The following is an 18,587-nucleotide window of genomic DNA, read 5'->3' on the forward strand; positions in this document are numbered from 1 at the left end:
CTGTCCTGCAGTCCTGCTGCTCATCGGCCGATCGGCGCCACCTGCTCGCGGTCGCGGCTCACCACGCTCATCGGCTTGTGTATCTATATCCAAATTTACTGTACAAGGATACATCCCATTCTAGCACGAGGTTAGGTTTTTTTTAAACGGAGGGAGCTAGCAACTGATAGACCAACAACATATATAGTCGTCTATGGCCTCATAATGTTTCAACACAGAACTCGATTAATTTAATTACCCATCAAGAAAATTTTAAACTGATATGAGCACGTACTATTTATGTTTATATTTGTGTTTTCTCTGCCTGTGAAATTTAAATTATCAAGGTTATGAAGTGATACCACGTGCTGTCACAAGAAATTTAAATTAGCAAGTTCATGAATTGATACCACGTGCTGTCACAATTTCTCATAACTATTTATCCAAAGATTTGCTATCAAAATAGCTTGCCCCATCTGCCATGCAATCATCGGTGCTGATAAACCAATAGATAGGCAGTAACCATTAATGCTTCTAATAGAGTTATATATTACTACTTGTCCAAAAAAGAAAAATTCTAGCTATGAATCTGGACACACATGTGTCCGGGTTCGTAGCTAGGATTGGACTTTTTTTTTTTGGGACGGAGGGTATATATTGGTTAATTACATCAAGCTACTTCTTCCAATACGAAGGATGTTGATGAGTCATCCTCTCTAGCGGGTGATCGTGAGACCCCCTTTGTGAGTTCGTCTGGGGGAAATGGCGCGTTGAGCAAAAGCCTACTTCCGATCGGTGTCGTGGTGGAGATGGAAGATTTATACAGGTTCGGGCCACTATGGAGCGTAATACCCTACTTCTGTGTGTGGGATTATGGTTAGTTCTTACAAGGGTTCATAAGCTCCCGGGAGAATTCTAGCTATTCTTCCCTTAGGGCTCAAGTCATCTAAGAGTCGCCCTCCTTCTCAGTAGGCGAGGTCCTCCTTTTATAGTTCAAGGGGATACCACATGCGTCACCCATACCTACCCTTCAGCGTAAGGGGGACCCACCCTACCTAGGTCAGGCGGCCACGTGTGCCGCCAACCGGGAGCAAGATGGCCGCGCATCTTCATGTGGGGCCCAACACCATCCCCCGCCTGTCACGGGGGGAAGGCCCCGTCATTCGCCATTTAATGTATGGCGGCATGGGGGGAGCGCCCCGTCATTCGCCATTTAATGCATGGCGACTTTGGCGACTTACCACGCGCGGGGCGCGCTCCTACGAACGTGCCGATGGGATGGGGCACAACTCTTCCTGCTCGCCTGACAAAGGGGAGCTGCAGTTGCGCTGCCACCCGTCCCGTCGTCTGTGACCAGTCACAGACCGGTCACGCGCGACTGACGGGGGTCAGTCGCGTGGCGCCGCACGCCTGCTCTCACCGTATTAAATGCGGCGCGGGGCAGTTGGGGTGCTATGCATTAAAGGGCGGGGCGGCGTCCCCCTTCCCGACTGCCCTCCCTGCCACTTGTCCCTGCCACGTGGTGGCCGGGGGAGGGCCTCGGGGTGGCGCACGCTGAGGGTCCGAGGGTTGCGACGTGGCACCCCGAGGCCCCTCCCCCCCCCGGCTGCATAGCCACGCGGCCAGACGAGAGAGCGACTTCCCTTTGCTGCATGTACCCCCGAGCCCATTTCACCGACAAAGGAACTGTCAACATAATATGTACTCCCTAACTGATTATGTTACACCAACAATCACTAGAACGGATACTATCATCTCAATCGGGCGGCAGCCCCCATCTTAATCGGGCACGGCGTCCGTCACAGGCTAGAAGTCACTGATGTGAAAAGTTATCTCAATCGGGCAAACGGCCATCACGGATGAACCTATCACAATCGGGCCCTAATTAAAGCCCGTCACCGATAGCTTTGACCTAGACGACCAGTCAAACTATAACCCATCACGGATGACCTATCTCAATCAGGCCACAACTAGCGCCCGTCACAGATGACTATTAACCTCAATCGGGCCTAAAGTACAGCACGTCACGGATGACACTCATCTCAATCGGGCCTAAACTATAGTCCGTCACAGATGACCCTTATCTGTGACGGGTATTAACTATAGCCCGTCAAAGATGAGTCATCTCAATCGGGCCTAAGTTAACGCCCGTCACATATGAGTCATCTCAATCGGGCCAAAGTTAACGCCCGTTACAGATGAGTATAATCCAAAAAAAAAAATAAATTTTATTTTTTGGCTAGCCTCAGGCCTTTGCTAGCCATGCCATGCCGTCTGAAATTGCTCCAGGCCAAGCACGCTTAACATCAAAGTTCTTTAAAGATCGGCTTCCGGAAAAGTAGTTGTAACTTGTTGTTGTTGGTATGAGTATTCTATTAATCCTATTAAGCTCTAGACCAGGATGTCACACCCCAACATCCCCCATTCATATACATTCATTCACATACACAACCATCAAAAATCATAAACAACAAAATTGTATAACTCATCGAGATCTATAACTATTGTATCGGTCCTTTGTACAAATAAGTTCATTTGAACAATTCAAATTTTGAATTTTCAAAATTTGACAAATTTAAACAAAAATTAGGGTTAATAAATGATTTCAAATGGAAAAGTCACCAAAACTAAAGTTGTAGAGCTCATCGAGATGCAAAATTTTTATTTTGGTCATTTCTCCATCTGACTCTATTTAGACAATTTGAAATTTGAAATTCAAAATTTGAGAAATTCAAATATAATTTTTTGTTAGTGAACGACTTCAACTGAAAAAGTCATCAACAACAAAGTTGTATAACTCGTCAAGATCTATAACTTTTATTTTGGTCATTTTTCTATATAACATTTTTTGAACCGTTTGAATTTGAATTTGAAAATACAACAACTTCAAACAACATTTTCAAATACTAAATGATTTCAACTGAAAAAGTTATCAACAACAAAGCTGAATAACTCATCAAGATCTAAAACTTTTATTTTGGTTATTTCTTCATCTGATAAAGGGATAGTAACATTGTTCACAAAATTGACATATCTCTTATCTGGTTTTATAAACTATAACACATATATGTAAAATTTGTGAACAATGTTACTAACATTTTGTCAGATGAAGAAATAACAAAAATAAAAGTTATAGATAGTGATGAGATATACAAATTTGTTGTTGATGATTTTTTCAGTTGAAATTATTTAGTATTTGAAAATATTGTTTGAAGTTGTCATATTTTCAAATTCAAATTCAAACTGTTCAAAAAATGTTATATAAAAAAATGACCAAACTAAAAGTTGCAAATCTTGATAAGTTATACAACCTTGTTGTTGATAATTTTTCCATTTGATATCATTTACTTCCCGTAAAATTATTTTGACTCATAAAATAAATTATTATACTGTAGTTAATTATATTGCTTTAGTTCAACTTACGAATATAAACATTTCATATGAAAGATGGAAAAATACTTATCGGTGACGGGCTTTAGTTAACGCACGATAGAGATTAAGTCATCTCAACCGGAGATTAGTATATAGCCCGTCACTGATGAGTCATCTGTGTTGGGCCGGGTCTAAACTACGGCCCGTCACTGATAGGTGTCATCCGTGATGGGCTTAAGTTTTATGCCCATCTAATATGTCTGTGCGACTATATCTCAATCAGATACTTTTTCGGCCCGATTGAGATGACTTCCCTGTGACGGTCCGCTATTTTCAGGTATGTTAGAGGCCGTCACATATAGAAGGATATGTCCTAGTAAATATATATAGTCGTCTATGACCTCATAATATTTCAACACAAAACTCAATTTACACATCAAGAAAAAAATTTGTTTATATTTGTATTTCTCGGCCTATGAAATCTATATCTATACCTAATTAAAAAATTCATAAGGTTTCCGGTTTGTTCGTTTCGTCCGTCGTCGGTCGTTGAGTCCGAGTCCATCTTAGAAAAAAGAATCCCCGAGCGATCCCCAAATCAATCAATTAACGAGACAACCAAAAATAAACCAAATTTAATCTAGAGCTCATGAATTTGATCCCAAGAAACCTAATCTCCATCACGGTGGTTACTAAATAAACATCCCAAATCACAAAATCCTCAAAATATTCACAAATCAAACCGTCACCATGCCACGAAACGCCATCGTCTCCACATCAGGGAGGTGAGGGGGCAGCCAGGGAGGAAGGGGCGACGGACAGTCGGGCAGCTGCTACCACCATGCCGGGGAGGGAAGCAGCCGCCACCGCTACCGTCGCCATGCCGGGAAAGTGGAGTAGCAGCCACCGTTGGCTCCACGTCGGGGAGGTGAGGGGGCAGCCGGGGAGGAGGGGGGGCAGTTGCTGCACCACGCCGGGGAGGGAAGCAACCGCCGCCGCTGCCGCTACGCGCCCAGGCCGGGGAGGGGGAGTAGCAGCCGCCTTCGGCTCCACGTCCGGGAGGGGAGGGGGGCGCAGCCGCTGCAACCACGCCGGGGATGGGAGCAGCCGCCGCCATGCCGGGGAGGAAGAGTAGCAGCCGTCGTCACTGCCGTCGCCGCCGGGGAGGGGAGCAGCCGCCTCCACCGCTTAGGATTCGAGGCGACGGGAGAGGTGGCGAGAGAGAGAGAGGGGGACCAGCGCTAGAGCGAACAGAATGCCGGCCGGTTTGGGGGAGCAAAGAGAGAGAGAGAGACAGGATGGGAGAGAGAGAACGAGAGAGTGAAGTGAGTGAGAGTAAACAAGAAAGAGACACAAGATGGGAGAGAGAGAGCGCGATAGAGTCAGCACGAAGAGGATAAGGATCTCGACGACCACACGTTTTACTCTCCTGTAACCGGCAGCAATCTTTCTTTTCTTTTTTTTTTTAAAAAATAGGAGACTGAGGGTGTGTTTAGATTCCAAAATTTACATTATATCAAATGTTTGAACACATATATAGAGCATTAAATGTGAAAAAAAAATCAATTGCACAGTTGCAAGTTACGAGATAAATCTTTTGAGCCTAATTACAGATTAATTACGCTTAATAAATTCGTCTCGCAGTTTACAGGTGGAATTTGCAATTTGTTCTAGTATTGGTCTATGTGTAATACTTCAAATGTGTGTCCGTATAAAAAAAAATTAGGCAACGAACTAAACACGGCCTGAACTAATTAATAGCGGTCAACTGACACTGTGTTACATATTGTACTAATCCATGAGATTCAATTCAATTTATTTTTATTAAGATTTTTAATTGTTCACATCAAAATAACATAAACTTCTACTTTAATATTTATTAGAATAAATGCTCTCGTGCGTTGCAAAGGGTGAATGCTATTTTAGTTTTATTAGTATTGTTCTACGGTCCAGCTAGGTGAATTCACTTAGATTTTTTTTGGAAAATCATGAGTTGTAATTAGGAGTATACTCTTATCTCAAGTTAGCATGCGAGATTTATTAAAATGATTTCTTATACGAGTCTTTTGTATTTTCAAAAACGTTCTAAGTTATTATGCGAGTTTTTTTAAAGAGATTACTTATAAGACGTCTTTTGTATTTCCTAAAGCAAACAAACTTAAAAATCGACTCAAACACATATCTCTATTTTTAAAATCGAACGAACTTAAAAATCGATTCAAACACGAACGAACTACCAAAGTACCGGTAAAAACATATTCAATTTTTATAATAGTAGAGATTTGAGATAAAAAAAATAACAATTGTAAACAAAATTAGTTTTTCCAAGAGGCTTGACCCGATCACGCCGAGCTTTTATTAAGATCTTTTATTGTTAACATCAAAATAACGGCGAAACTCAGGGCGGTGGGGTCAAGCCACATGAGGTGAGCGCGAGGCATGGCGTGGCTAGTTGGCTGGCTGCTCTCCCCAACGTTACATTTTATTTTGATAAAAAGCTTTACCATACATATGATATTTTCATTGTAGACTAGAAATGATTATTGAACGGATATGCTCTTAACCATTTTTAGCTCTAAGTTCACCAGCATTGTGAATATTAGAAAAAAAAATTACAATGTATACTCCCAATAAGTTTGCACTATTATAGCCGTCACGCTCATTGAAACAGTTTTCTTCACCCGTTGCAATGCACGGGTATTTTTTCTAGTTTAATTTAAATTAGCAAATTTATGAAGTGATACCACGTGCTGTCACAAGAAATTTAAATTAAGTTTATGAAGTGATACCACGTGCTGTCACAATTTCTCATAACTATTTATCCAAAGATTCGCTACCAAACTAGCTAGACCCATCTGCCATTTCAGTCATCAGTGCTGATAAACGAATAGATAGGCAGTACCCATTAATGCCTCTGCTAGTGTTATATGCTATTATACTAGTTGATACCTGAGCGTTGCCGTGAGATTTCGTGGATGAAATTAGATAGCTAAGACAAGACATATGACGTGTTCAAAATATTTAGTGTAGCATAACTTAACATATATTTATATGATAAAAAACTGGATGTAGAAAAATATTTTTGGGGGTTCAACTTTGTAAGATTAGTAGAAATAATGCAAAGGGTGATAATCACATAGTCCAATAGGGAAACTAATATAGGACAACATTTATAATACGGAAAAAATAAACGACAGACATTAAAGTGTATAATACAATGGGAATACTACTAGTGAATCAAGTACTACTCAATTCAAGTTCCTCTATTTGAAAAAAAAAACACAAATCCAATTTAAACTGAATGAAAAGTAAGAAATATAGGATTGGATTGTTGGCAGGTTTTTATTTGTTGTCAGATTGGCACCTTTCCCTTCTCCTATCTTGATTTGCCCCTAGGTAACACTAAGCCTAAAGTGGAATTGAGAGAAAACTTTATGCTAACTCAGCCTTTTTATCCTATGGAGAAAGACCTCATAATATTTCAACACAAAACTCAATTTACGCATCAAGAAAAAATTTGGTCAACTCAGTCTTCTCATCATTGCTAATATATTATATGTGCACTTTTAAGTTACCTAAAACAGTCATCGACAATATTAATAGAGCAAGGAAGCATTGTTTTTAAGAGAGGTTCTGATATAAACTCGAAAAAAAAATCTTTAGCAGCCTAGGATAGTGTATGTAAGCCTAAGCTTAAAGGGGGACTGGGGATTATTAATTTTACAATTCAGAATCAAGCCCTTCTGGTAAAGTATCTAGACAAATTCAGAATCAATCAACCTGATAGGGGCTGTCTTACTCTTTTTAGTTCCATGGAAATGAAAAAAAAATCAGTCAAATTTGGACTGCGAGGATGTCTTCAAGATTCCTGCAACCCGCTTATCACTACGCCAGAACCCTACATTTGTGACGGCATACCTCTGACGGGCCTATGAACTGGTTAGAGATGACCATCACCTTTGACGGGTCGCTAGGTTTGTCGTCATCGGTGGGGCATCCGGCCGCGACCCGTCACAGGTATCCCATCACCTGTGACGGGCCAGAAGGAAAAGCCGTCACAGGTATACCAGTGACGAGTTTTGCTTCCAACCCATCACTGGTATCCCCTCACCTGTGACGGATCAAGGAATTATAAGCCGTCACAGGTGATGGGCCGCCACCTGTGACGGCCTTGTTTTCCGGCCCGTCACAGGTGAGGGGATACCAGTGACGGGCAACTCAATTGAAGCTCATCAAAGGTATGACCAATACCTTTGACGGGCTTTTTTTACCTAACCCGTTTGAGGAGTGTTAGGTCTATAAATACCCCCCAAACCGTCAACTGCTTCCCATCCTGACCAGTTCACTGTTCACAAATCGGTTGGGAGGACAAAGGGGGCGAATTTTTGCTAAAATTCTAGGTAAAAAACACATTATTCTTCTCTTCATTCTCAATATATCGATCATCATATATTTTTCTTCCTATGGTCACAGTACATGGAATTCTCAAAGGCCCCAAGAAACATGCGTTTCGCAATGTGTACGGATGGCATTAATCCATTTGGTGATTTGAGCAGTCGTCACAGTATATGGCCAGTTCTGCTTGTTAACTATAACCTTCCTCCCTAGTTGTGCTTCAAAAGAAAGTATATTATGCTTTCCATGCTCATTCAAGGACCGAGACAACCTGGTAACGATATCGATGTGTTCCTTGAACCGATAATCGATGACTTCGAAAGGCTATGGAATGAGGGCACACGAACATGGGATGCATATGCACAAGAGTATTTCAACCTCCATGCGATGCTGTTTTGTACCATCAACGATTATCCGGCCCTTGGCAACCTTTCTGGCCAAACTGTGAAAGGGAAATAGGCGTGTTCGGAGTGTATGGAGGAAACAAGAAGCAAATGGTTGAAGCATTCACACAAGACGGTCTACATGGGTCACAGGAGATTTCTCCCAAGGTATCACCCGTATAGGAATATGAGAAAGAATTTCAATGGACACAGAGATACAGCCGGACCCCCGGCAGAGCTAACAGGGACAGAGGTGCACAACTTAGTGATGGGAATAACCAACGAGTTTGGGAAAAAGAGGAAAGTTGGAAAGACAAAAGAGAAGAGCACGTCGAAGGACAAAACAGAAGAGCATGTGGAAAAACAAAAGACAAAAGAGAGGAGCATGTGGAAAAAGAAGTCAATATTTTGGAGACTATCATACTGGAATGATCTTGAAGTTCGCCACTGCATAGATTTGATGCATGTCGAGAAGAATGTATGCGAGAGTTTAATGGGATTACTGCTTAACCCAGGTACTACAAAGGATGGTCTCAATGCCCGACGAGATCTGGAAGAAATGGGTGTTCGCTTGGAACTACATCCCATAACCACGGAATCCGGTAGGGTGTACCTTCCTCCAGCCTACTACACTCTCTCGAAAGAAGAGAAGATTGATTTGCTAACATGTTTGAGTGGTATAAAGGTTCCATCTGGTTACTCATCAAGAATTAGTAGGTTCGTTTCACTGCAAGACCTTAAATTGGTTGGAATGAAGTCACATGATTGCCACGTTCTTATCACATAGCTGTTGCCCGTTGCAATAAGGAATATTTTGCCTCCTAAGGTGCGACACACGATCCAGCGGTTGTGTTCCTTCTTCCATGCAATCGGCCAGAAGATCATTGATCCCGAGGGACTAGATGAACTACAGGCAGAACTTGTGAGAACCCTATGTCATCTTGAGATGTACTTTCCTCCAACTTTCTTTGATATAATGGAACATCTTCCCGTGCACCTTGTGAGGCAAACAAAGTGCTGTGGTCCAGCTTTCATGACGTAGATGTATCCTTGCAAAAGGTACCTAGGGATCCTTAAGGGTTATGTATGGAACCGTTCACACCCCGAGGGGAGTATCATCGAGAGTTACACCACCGAAGAGGTCATCGATTTTTGTGTGGACTACATGTCAGAAACATCTTCAATTGGATTACCACGATCTCATCACGAAGGGAGGCTTGATGGTGTTGGTATTGTTGGAAGGAAGATTGTTAGGTTGGATCGGAAGGTGTATGATAAAGCTCATTTCACGGTACTGCAGCATATGACTGAGGTGGTGCCGTACGTTGACGAACACCTTGCAGTTCTCCGACAGGAGAACCCAGACCGATCAGAGAGTTGGGTCAGAAACAAGCACATGTCTTCTTTCAACGAGTGGCTGAAGAACTGAATTGCCAGGTTGCAGAACTTGTCTAGTGAAACACTGCAGTGGTTGTCACCGGGTCCTGAATGGAGTGCCACCACCTGGCAAGGATATGACATAAATAGATACACCTTTCACACGGTAAAGCAAGACAGCAAATGCACAGTGCAGAACAGTGGGTTACGCATCGAGGCTGCTAGTGACGGTGGTCGGCGTGATCAATACTATGGCAGAGTTAAGCAAATATTGGAGCTAGATTACTTGAATTTCAAAGTCCCGTTGTTTCGTTGTCGATGGGTCGATGTTCGCAATGTAAAAGTTGACAATGAAGGTTTCACCACTGTCAACCTGGCTAACAACACGTACAAGGATGAACCGTTCGTTCTCGCCAATCAAGTTGTTCAAGTCTTCTACATAGTTGACCCGTGTAACAAGAAACTACATGTTGTTCGTGAAGGGAAAAGGAGAATTGTTGGATTGGACAATATTGCAGACGAGGATCATTACAACCATCACGTCCATGGCATAGGTCAAGAAATACCTCTAGAAGAGGAGGAAGAAGAAGATGCCGTTCAATATGCACGCGTCGACCATGAGGAAGGATTATTTTTGTAATTTATGTACGTAGTTTATGTCTACACATGTCTGTTATCTGTATGGCTCTAATATGTTCGCAATGATCAATACTATATTGCTTATGAAATAGGCAAATAAAAAAATTAAGTGAAGCACCCACTAGAAGTGAAATAAAATAATTAAGCACGTATAACCATTGGAAATAAAATAATAAAATTAGTAAAATAATGAAGTACAATTATAAAATAATTAAATAAAATAAAATTGTAGTCGATGTAGTCAAACTCACCTGTGACGGGCTCTAACTATGGGGCCGTCACAGGTGACCTCACCTGTGACGGCCCAGAACGTTGGGCCTGTCACAGGTGGCCTCATTTGTGACAGACCTGCAGTTTGTGCCCGTCACAGGTGACCTCACCTGTGACGGCCCCATAGTTGGCGCCCGTCACAGGTAAGTTTGACTAGGGTTGACCTAGGGTTGGACCTTTTCTAGATGCAGATCCGGCCACTCTCTCTCACTCTCACTCACTCTCTCGACCTCTTCTAGTGTTCGCCGCTCGCCCTCGCCACCGCCATTTCCACCACCACCGCCGCTCACCCTCGCCGCCACGACCTCTCCGCCGCCATGTCCGCCGCCCTCTACGCCCTCCTCTCCACTGCCGCCGCTCGCCCTCACCCTCTCTGCCCTCTCCGCCGCCATCTCCACCACCGCCGCCGCTCACCCTCGCCGCCTCAACCTCTCCGCCGTCCTCTCCGCCGCCATCTCCGCCGCCCTCTACGCCCTCCTCTCCACCGCCGCCGCTCGCCCTTGCCCTCTCTGCCCTCTCCGCAGCCATTTCCACCACCGCCGCCGCTCACCCTCGCCGCCTCAACCTCTCCGCCGTCCTCTCCGCCGCCATCTCCGCCGCCCTCTACGCCCTCCTCTCCACCGCCGCCGCTCGCCCTCGCCCTCTCTGCCCTCTCCGCCGCCCTCTCCACCACCGCCGCTGCTCACCCTCGCCGCCTCGACCTCTCCGCCACCATCTCCGCCGCCCTCTACGCCCTCCTCTCCACCGCCGCCGCTCGCCCTCGCCCTCTCTGCCCTCTCCGCCACCCTCTCCATCAACGCCGCTCGCCCTCGCCCTCGCCCTCTCCGCCCTCTCCGCCGCCCTTTACGCCTTCCTCTCCACCGCCACTGCTCGTCCTCGTCCTCTCCGCCCTCCTCTCTACCGTCGCCGCTCGCCCTCGCCGCCGCCGCCTCTCACTCACTTTCTCGACCTCCTCTCCACCGCCATCTCCACCGCCGCTGCCTCGCCCTCACCACCGCCATCTCCACCGCCGCCGTCCTCGCCGCCTCCCGGACCTCCCCGACGCCGAACGTCGGCCGTCACGACACCGGGATCCACGCCGCCGGGATACACGACCCCAGCCTCTACACCAGGATCCACGCCGTCGGGATACACGACCCCGGCCTCTACAACACAGTGATCTCCACCGCCTCGCCCTCTGCACCGCCGACCAGCGCCATCCTTGCCGCCTCCCCGACCTCTTCTCCTCGACCGCCGACCAGGTACACCGCTACCCCCCTCCCCCATCCTCGACCGCCTGGATGAATTGCAGTTTGGATGGATGAAGTTATTTTGCTCAATTATTTGCTTGAATGGATGAATTGTTGTTTAGATGAAGTTAGTAGTACTGTCTCCTTTTTTTTTTTGATGAAATATATGCATATTTGATTATTAGATGAATGAATTGCTGCTTTAGATGAAATATATGCATATTTGATTACTATCTCCTTACTGTTTAGATGAAGTTTGCTGCTGCTCTAGATGAAATATATGCATATTAGATGAAGTTTGGCCCTGATTGCTTGATTTTGATGAATGTTGATGATTGTTATAGAATGAATTTGTTTGCTGCTGTTGCTGTTATAGAATGAGTGTTCTTTTTTTATGCATAAGAACAGATTATCTATACTTGTTCATTTTTTTTTACACTTGTTTGAATTGCTGTTGCTGTTATAGAATTGTTATATGATCGAATTGCTGCTGCTGCTTCTGCTGCTGCCCCTGTGCCCCTTGTTCAGTGATAGATTATTGCTAAATGGCCAGTGATAAATGCTCAATAACATTCTGTCTAGACTTGTTCTTTTTTTAATGCATAAGAACAGATTATCTAAACTTGTTCTTTTTTTCATGCATAAGAACAGATTATCTACACTTGTTCATTTTTTTAATCTATAATTGTTACTGCTGCTGCTGTGTTCCTTGTTAAATGGCCAGTGATGAATTGCTCAATAAGAACATATTATCTACACTTGTTCATCTTTTTTATCTATACTTGTTCCTATGTTTGCCGCCCCTTCTGCTACTGCCCCATGTGTTCCTTGTTAAATGGCAAGTGATGAATTGCTCAATAAGAACAGATTATCTACACTTGTTCATTTTTTTTATCTATACTAGACGTGGATGTCTTTTATTTATGCATAAGAACAGATTATCTACACTTGTTCATTTTTTTATCTATACTTGTTCTTTTTTCTGGATTGATAAGAGGAGACTATCTACACTTGGTTCTACTTTGGGTTGCTTTTTCCTCCTAGTAGATGATTTCCTCTTTTTTTCCCTTCATGCAAATGATGGTAATTGATGCATAATTTCTAAGCAAAACTGAGGCCATATCTTTCATAGTATACCCCGTATTACATGTATCTAGTGCTAATTAGTATAATGATAGGAAATTTATAAGGTTTTTTGGAAAAATTAGACCGTGACAACGCCCGGCGTAAACCCGACTTCCTCGACACCTGCGAGGATACAGGAAGAAGCAAACCCAGCCACAGAGACAGTTGCCAAAGGTCATCCCTCGACAACGGCGGTCGAACAACCCGAAAGTCATGGTAATTTATAGGATAAATTTTCACTACATGACCACATAAATTTTAGCTAGCACCCCTTAGCATATGTTGCCTTCTGTGTGTGCTGCAGAATCGCCCCAGCAAGAACATACGTCGATGTCGGGCGGGACAAGTGCGAGTAAATCGAGTAGAAACCCCCGAAAACAAAATATATGGCCGACCACAGTGCAAGTTCTAAGAGAGGTTGATGCTAGTGGTAGGCCCACGGTGCCGAGGACTGTCATTGGAAGATGGTCTAACTGCTGCGGGCTGGCGGCACGTGAGAATTTCGGGATCCTCCATAAAGATATCGGCAAGGTCAAGCGAGCTTAGACGGCAATGGAGAAATGGTTCACATTTCCGGCTGAAGCAAAGGATAGGCTCAAGCGGAAGGCATTCCATAAGATGGGCAAAGCTTGGAAGAATTGGAAGTCGAAGCTCTTCACCGACTTTGTCAACCCGTCCGGCAATCATACGCCGTTCGATGATTACCCTCAAATAACCGAAGCAGTGTGGGAGGAATTCTGCTCTCTGAAGAACAACCAAGAGATTAGGGAATCAAGCGAGAAACATCGCCAACTGCAACAGCGGAATGAGCACCCGCATCGGCTGGGCACCGCAGGGTACATCGGCAAGGAGCCAATATAGGCCCAAGAGGATGTTGCCGCTGCAGCAGCGAATGTCCCTGCCCCGTTTTCGGACATCCCTAAACAAAGAGCTCGCAACTGGGCGCGGGCAAGGGGTAAGGTCAACCCGGACGGCTCTGTCACATTTCAGAACAAAAGTGATGCCGTCGTCTATCAGGAACTGGTGAGTTCACTACTTAACCTAACTAATTACCGTTCGTATGAAGTAGAAGTTTGTATAAACGACTCTTATTTTTTATAGTTGGGGTTGGTTGCTGAACAAGCTTCACAAAGCGAGGTTGAGTCCGCGCCGAAGAGGCGCGAAGATGACATCCTCACAAAGGCGCTCGGAACCAAAGAACATCATGGCCGGACTCGGGGAATTGGCAGCGATGTGCCCTGGAAGCATGGACTCCCGCAGTACAGCTCCCAATACAGGAAACGGAAAGTCTCCAAGGAAGAGAGGGACGCTCGTTTGAAGGCCGAGCTTAAGCTGGAGGTCATTCAAGAACTACAAGCTAGCATGGACGCTAGGGTGGAAGAAAGGGTTAACAAGGTCCTCGCCGACATGAATATACCCCGAGGCACAACACCTGCTGTGCATCCAACTCCTTGTGCACAACACGACGCGAGTCCGTCACAGCGTAGGAGTAGTTGTGCATCCATAGAGGTGCCGGCCCCTGGTCTCCCGGTCGCACCACTAGCTGCAGTGGACCACATAGAGGTAATTGATGTTATCCGATCCATATCTAATCAAAAACCTGTACACATTCCAATATTAAATTCAAACTTTTACATATGCAGGGCGTAGCACAGTGTGTCCTACTGGCGAGGATCCACCCAACTTTCACTCCCGAAGTCGCTGAGGGCATGGCTTTCAAACCCTCGGTTACAGATAAGGTCCACGGCGCAGACCTGCTAGCTGGGTATGCCAAGGTGTCCATCGATACAGTAAAGGACACCTGGTCAGGCTATCCGTTGCCCGTGGCCCCCAATGATGAAATCATGACTTTGGGCGATGCACGCAAGACGTTCATACAATGGCCCAAAGAAGACATAGTTGTGAAGATGACTCCTCGTCCAAATCGACCGACGGAGCTTACACCTCCCAAGTCTAAGCTATCAATTGAGGCTTCCCGTGGACCGGCATTGTCAGTACCTCATTCTCCTGATGGAGATGATATGGACTTGGGAGATATAGCTCAAAGCTTGGCTCCAATAAAGACCACAAGAAAGGCCGATAGCTCCCCACCACTTGTCAAGAGCCAGAAGCGTGAACGCGGCAAGGGGAAGGTCGGGGAGTTGGCGCCGGTGCCAAAAAGGGGCAAGTCTGCGACGTCGATGCCGGAGAGCAAAGCGAGGAAGGTCGTGAGGGCGCCGGCCCAATTTGAGCTAGGCATGCCATTGGTGGAGGACAATGTGTTAGCCGTGATGGGTATTGCTTGCCGAGAGCTACATAAGCAATACATGGAGCTAAGCAATGCCAAGCGGAAAATGAGGGAGTCATCCATAGTTGGACATCACGACCACCAGCCGTTCCTATCGTCGCCTGCCTATCTAACTATAGGCTTTGATGACCTCTTCGACCTTTTCAAGATCCGGAAGTTGGACACAGGACTTCTAAAATGCTACTCCTTGTAAGTGCAGACCTTCCATACTTATGATATGATTGGACTATATCTCCTAATTAAATTAGTTCTAATAAGTAAATGTTTTTAGGTTGTGTTGGATCGAGAGTCGTCGCCATGGTAAACAGGTTGGGTTCCTTGATCCATCCATGGTGAGCGAGGTCAATTTATACCAGAGCTTCACTGATGTGGTTGACTATGTCAACCGGTGTTTATGGGCCCACCAAGACAAGGAGTACATCATGTGCGCACACAACCAGGAATAAGAGGACAATACCCTTCGTGCATATTGTTTTTGAAGTTAAGTTTCTTATTACTAACGCTACATAACCACCGCGCAGGCGATATTGGATTCTCTTAGTCATCGTACCTAAGTGGAGTAGGATTAACTACCTTAACTCCAATAAGACGAAAGATTATGATTTCACTGAAATCACCAAGTCCTTAAATATGGCTTGGGGCCCATATGTGGAAAAGGGTGGTAGGCACAAGGAGGGCAAGGACGAACTCTATCATGACACCAAGTTCGCATACGCACAACAGATCGGAGACCAGTGTGGTTTCCATGTGTGCGACAACATGTCAACACTTCTAAGAGAGGTGAAAGATTTCGACCCTGAGGTTGTTACTAATGGCGAATAAGCTCATTTCAATACCAATATTGCTATTCTAAACGTGCTAACATCTGATTTATTAAACAGAAAGGTAGAGCTAGCTTCAAGATCTCACCTATCAACCCCCCCTGCCCGCTATCAGAGGCGAAGTGTGCGTCTTCATTCTTGCAGAAATAATGAACAAGAAAGGACGTTTTCACGTCAAATAGACTCATGAACTTAGCTAGATAATTTATTGTGATGTAAAAAAAGTTGTTTTTATTATGGAGTGCAATATAATTTACTTTCATATGTGCAATATTTATGGTAGTTCGCTAATTTGTCATCAAATTTGATCAACTACGATTTACGTTGTACTATTCATTTGTTTTCTGCTTTTTTTTTTCTAATTGACAGGTCGTGGAGGTCGAGGACATTATGGCTTTAATCCATTTGGTAAGTATATATGCAGTTCTATGAGCAACGACCGAAATTCTGGCTTTCAAAGGGTATGAATTTGATGTGCAAAATTGTGGCATTTGAACTGCATATGTGAATGATGTCAATTTTTGGGATGGATCTGTGATGTTATATTGGGGGGGTGACTGGAATATATCTGTGATGTTTCTGTTTTTCAGAGGGCATGGCTAGCAAATCCTAAGGCTAGCCAATATTTAGAATTTATTTTTTTTCTGTGATTAACTCATCAGTGACGGGTCGGAACCAAAATCCGTCACAGGTAACCTCACCTTTGACGGACTCGCAAATAAAGGCCCGTCAGAGGTGACCTACCTGTGACGGGACTTTACTTTCAGGGCCGTAACAGGTAGATCAGCTGTGACAGCTCCTATCTACAGAGACCATCACCTCTGACGGCATTTATTTATAGGGCCGTCAGAGGTGAATCACCTGTGACGGGTCCCAACTGGCCCTAGGATAGCGGAGACCAATACCTCTGACGGCCGTCTAGTAACTTGCCCATCAGAGGTGGGTGTCACCTGTGACGGCCGACCACCCGTCAAAGGTGACTAGACTCACCAGTGACTACTGATCACTGACCATGCTCAAAGCTGTCAAAGGTGAGGGTTTGGACCCTTCACAGGTGACCTTGGCCAGTGTAGTGTATCCTTTCATCTTGTTATGAAATATTTGGATGATCTTATCCATCCATGGAAAGAGGCAATCTATCCGCTATAACAACCCACAGAGAAGGAACGCGGCGGTTTGCCGCGCCCCTTCTCCCCTTCGGCTCCTCTTAACAACCGACGCGATGATTCCCAACCATCGTGTCCCTGCGGTTGACACCCCTTCACACTGTATATATTGCCTACTTTGATCAATGAGAACTCCATTCGTTCTATTATGTCGTTCAATTCTCTCTCGCTCTATCAATTCTATTCACTCTCACTACATTCTTCCCCCAACTCCTTAATTACCCCACAACAGCTGGGTATTTTTCTCGCGCGATCAGTTCCCCCGCCTTAGTGCGCCGCCGTCTGACCTCACCGGCTGGCCGGGAGCTGACGAGGCCCTCCGCCCCCCTCCCCACCTCTTCTTTCTTCCTCCATAAGTTGGCAGCGGCCTCATTATTAACTATTAATATAAATTCTACAAGAAAAGATTGCAAAGTACGTAATAATATTTCAAAACTATTTTAAAAGACGTCTTTTGATACCATTTTCAAAAGTTGAAGCGAACTATTCAAAGATATATTAACGATCAAAAAGTGTAAACCTATGGATTACATGTTTTATAAAATTTAACTCATTCATAGCTAGAGAAAGTAATTAAGAGTGAACAATAAATCACGAGGACGAACCAGGACTTTATATTATTTGTTGATAAGCTTGATTAGCAAGTACTAGTCGCCTACCCGCGCGTTGCACGGGTTTTTCTTAAAAATATATAGTAACTTAAGTTAAAAAAACGTCTCTATTAGTTACTGTACAACTTTATAATAATTCATGACATAGCTTCCACTGAAATTACTTAAGTACTTGCAATGCTAATTAATACTCCCGCCCTACTCATAAAGGAAGTCGTTTACGACGACGACACGGTCTCCAAAACACAATTTTGACTTCTTATTTTTATAAAAATATTTATTGAAAAGTGATATATGTATACTTTTATGAAAGTATTTTTCAAGACAAATCTATTCATATAATTTTTATATTTTTAAACTCAACAATTTAAGAGTTATTAATGATTTATATTCCCAAGGTTTGATTTAAACATTGTTCCAAACGATTTACTACGTGAGTACGGAGAGAGTACTGCTTTTCTTTTGACTCTCTTTTGACTCTACTGTTTGGTTGGCTGCCTCGTTCGAAGCTTTGACATCACGATAAAAGTAGATTGGATGGGGTTTAAAAAGGCACATGACGCTCAATACGATCATCTAATCAACGTCTAAATATTTCTCATCAATGTGAGAGCTCCCAAAAAATAGTTAATTAGTAGAGGTACATAGGGAGAGAACATGCGAATTCGACTGAATAGGTAAATAACACATTCAAGCCATTCAATAAGAAAAATGTCAGCCAAAAAATAATTATTCCAATCAAAATCAGTAATCAAGTGTCGTCCTAAATAGGCCACTAAATTAATACTCGCAAATGCGACGATAGAGATGTGCAAGCAGTTTTTTTTGTTTTGTTGATAACCATCTCTTGACGACTGAAATTTATTGGATTGGATGATGGCCTATGTGATGTCGTAAGTAGCCCAGGTCGGCGTCGTTTTTCTATGAGAAATC

This window comes from Oryza sativa, chromosome 11 (genome assembly GCF_034140825.1).
Source record: "Oryza sativa Japonica Group chromosome 11, ASM3414082v1".
NCBI classification, from domain to species: domain Eukaryota; kingdom Viridiplantae; phylum Streptophyta; class Magnoliopsida; order Poales; family Poaceae; genus Oryza; species Oryza sativa.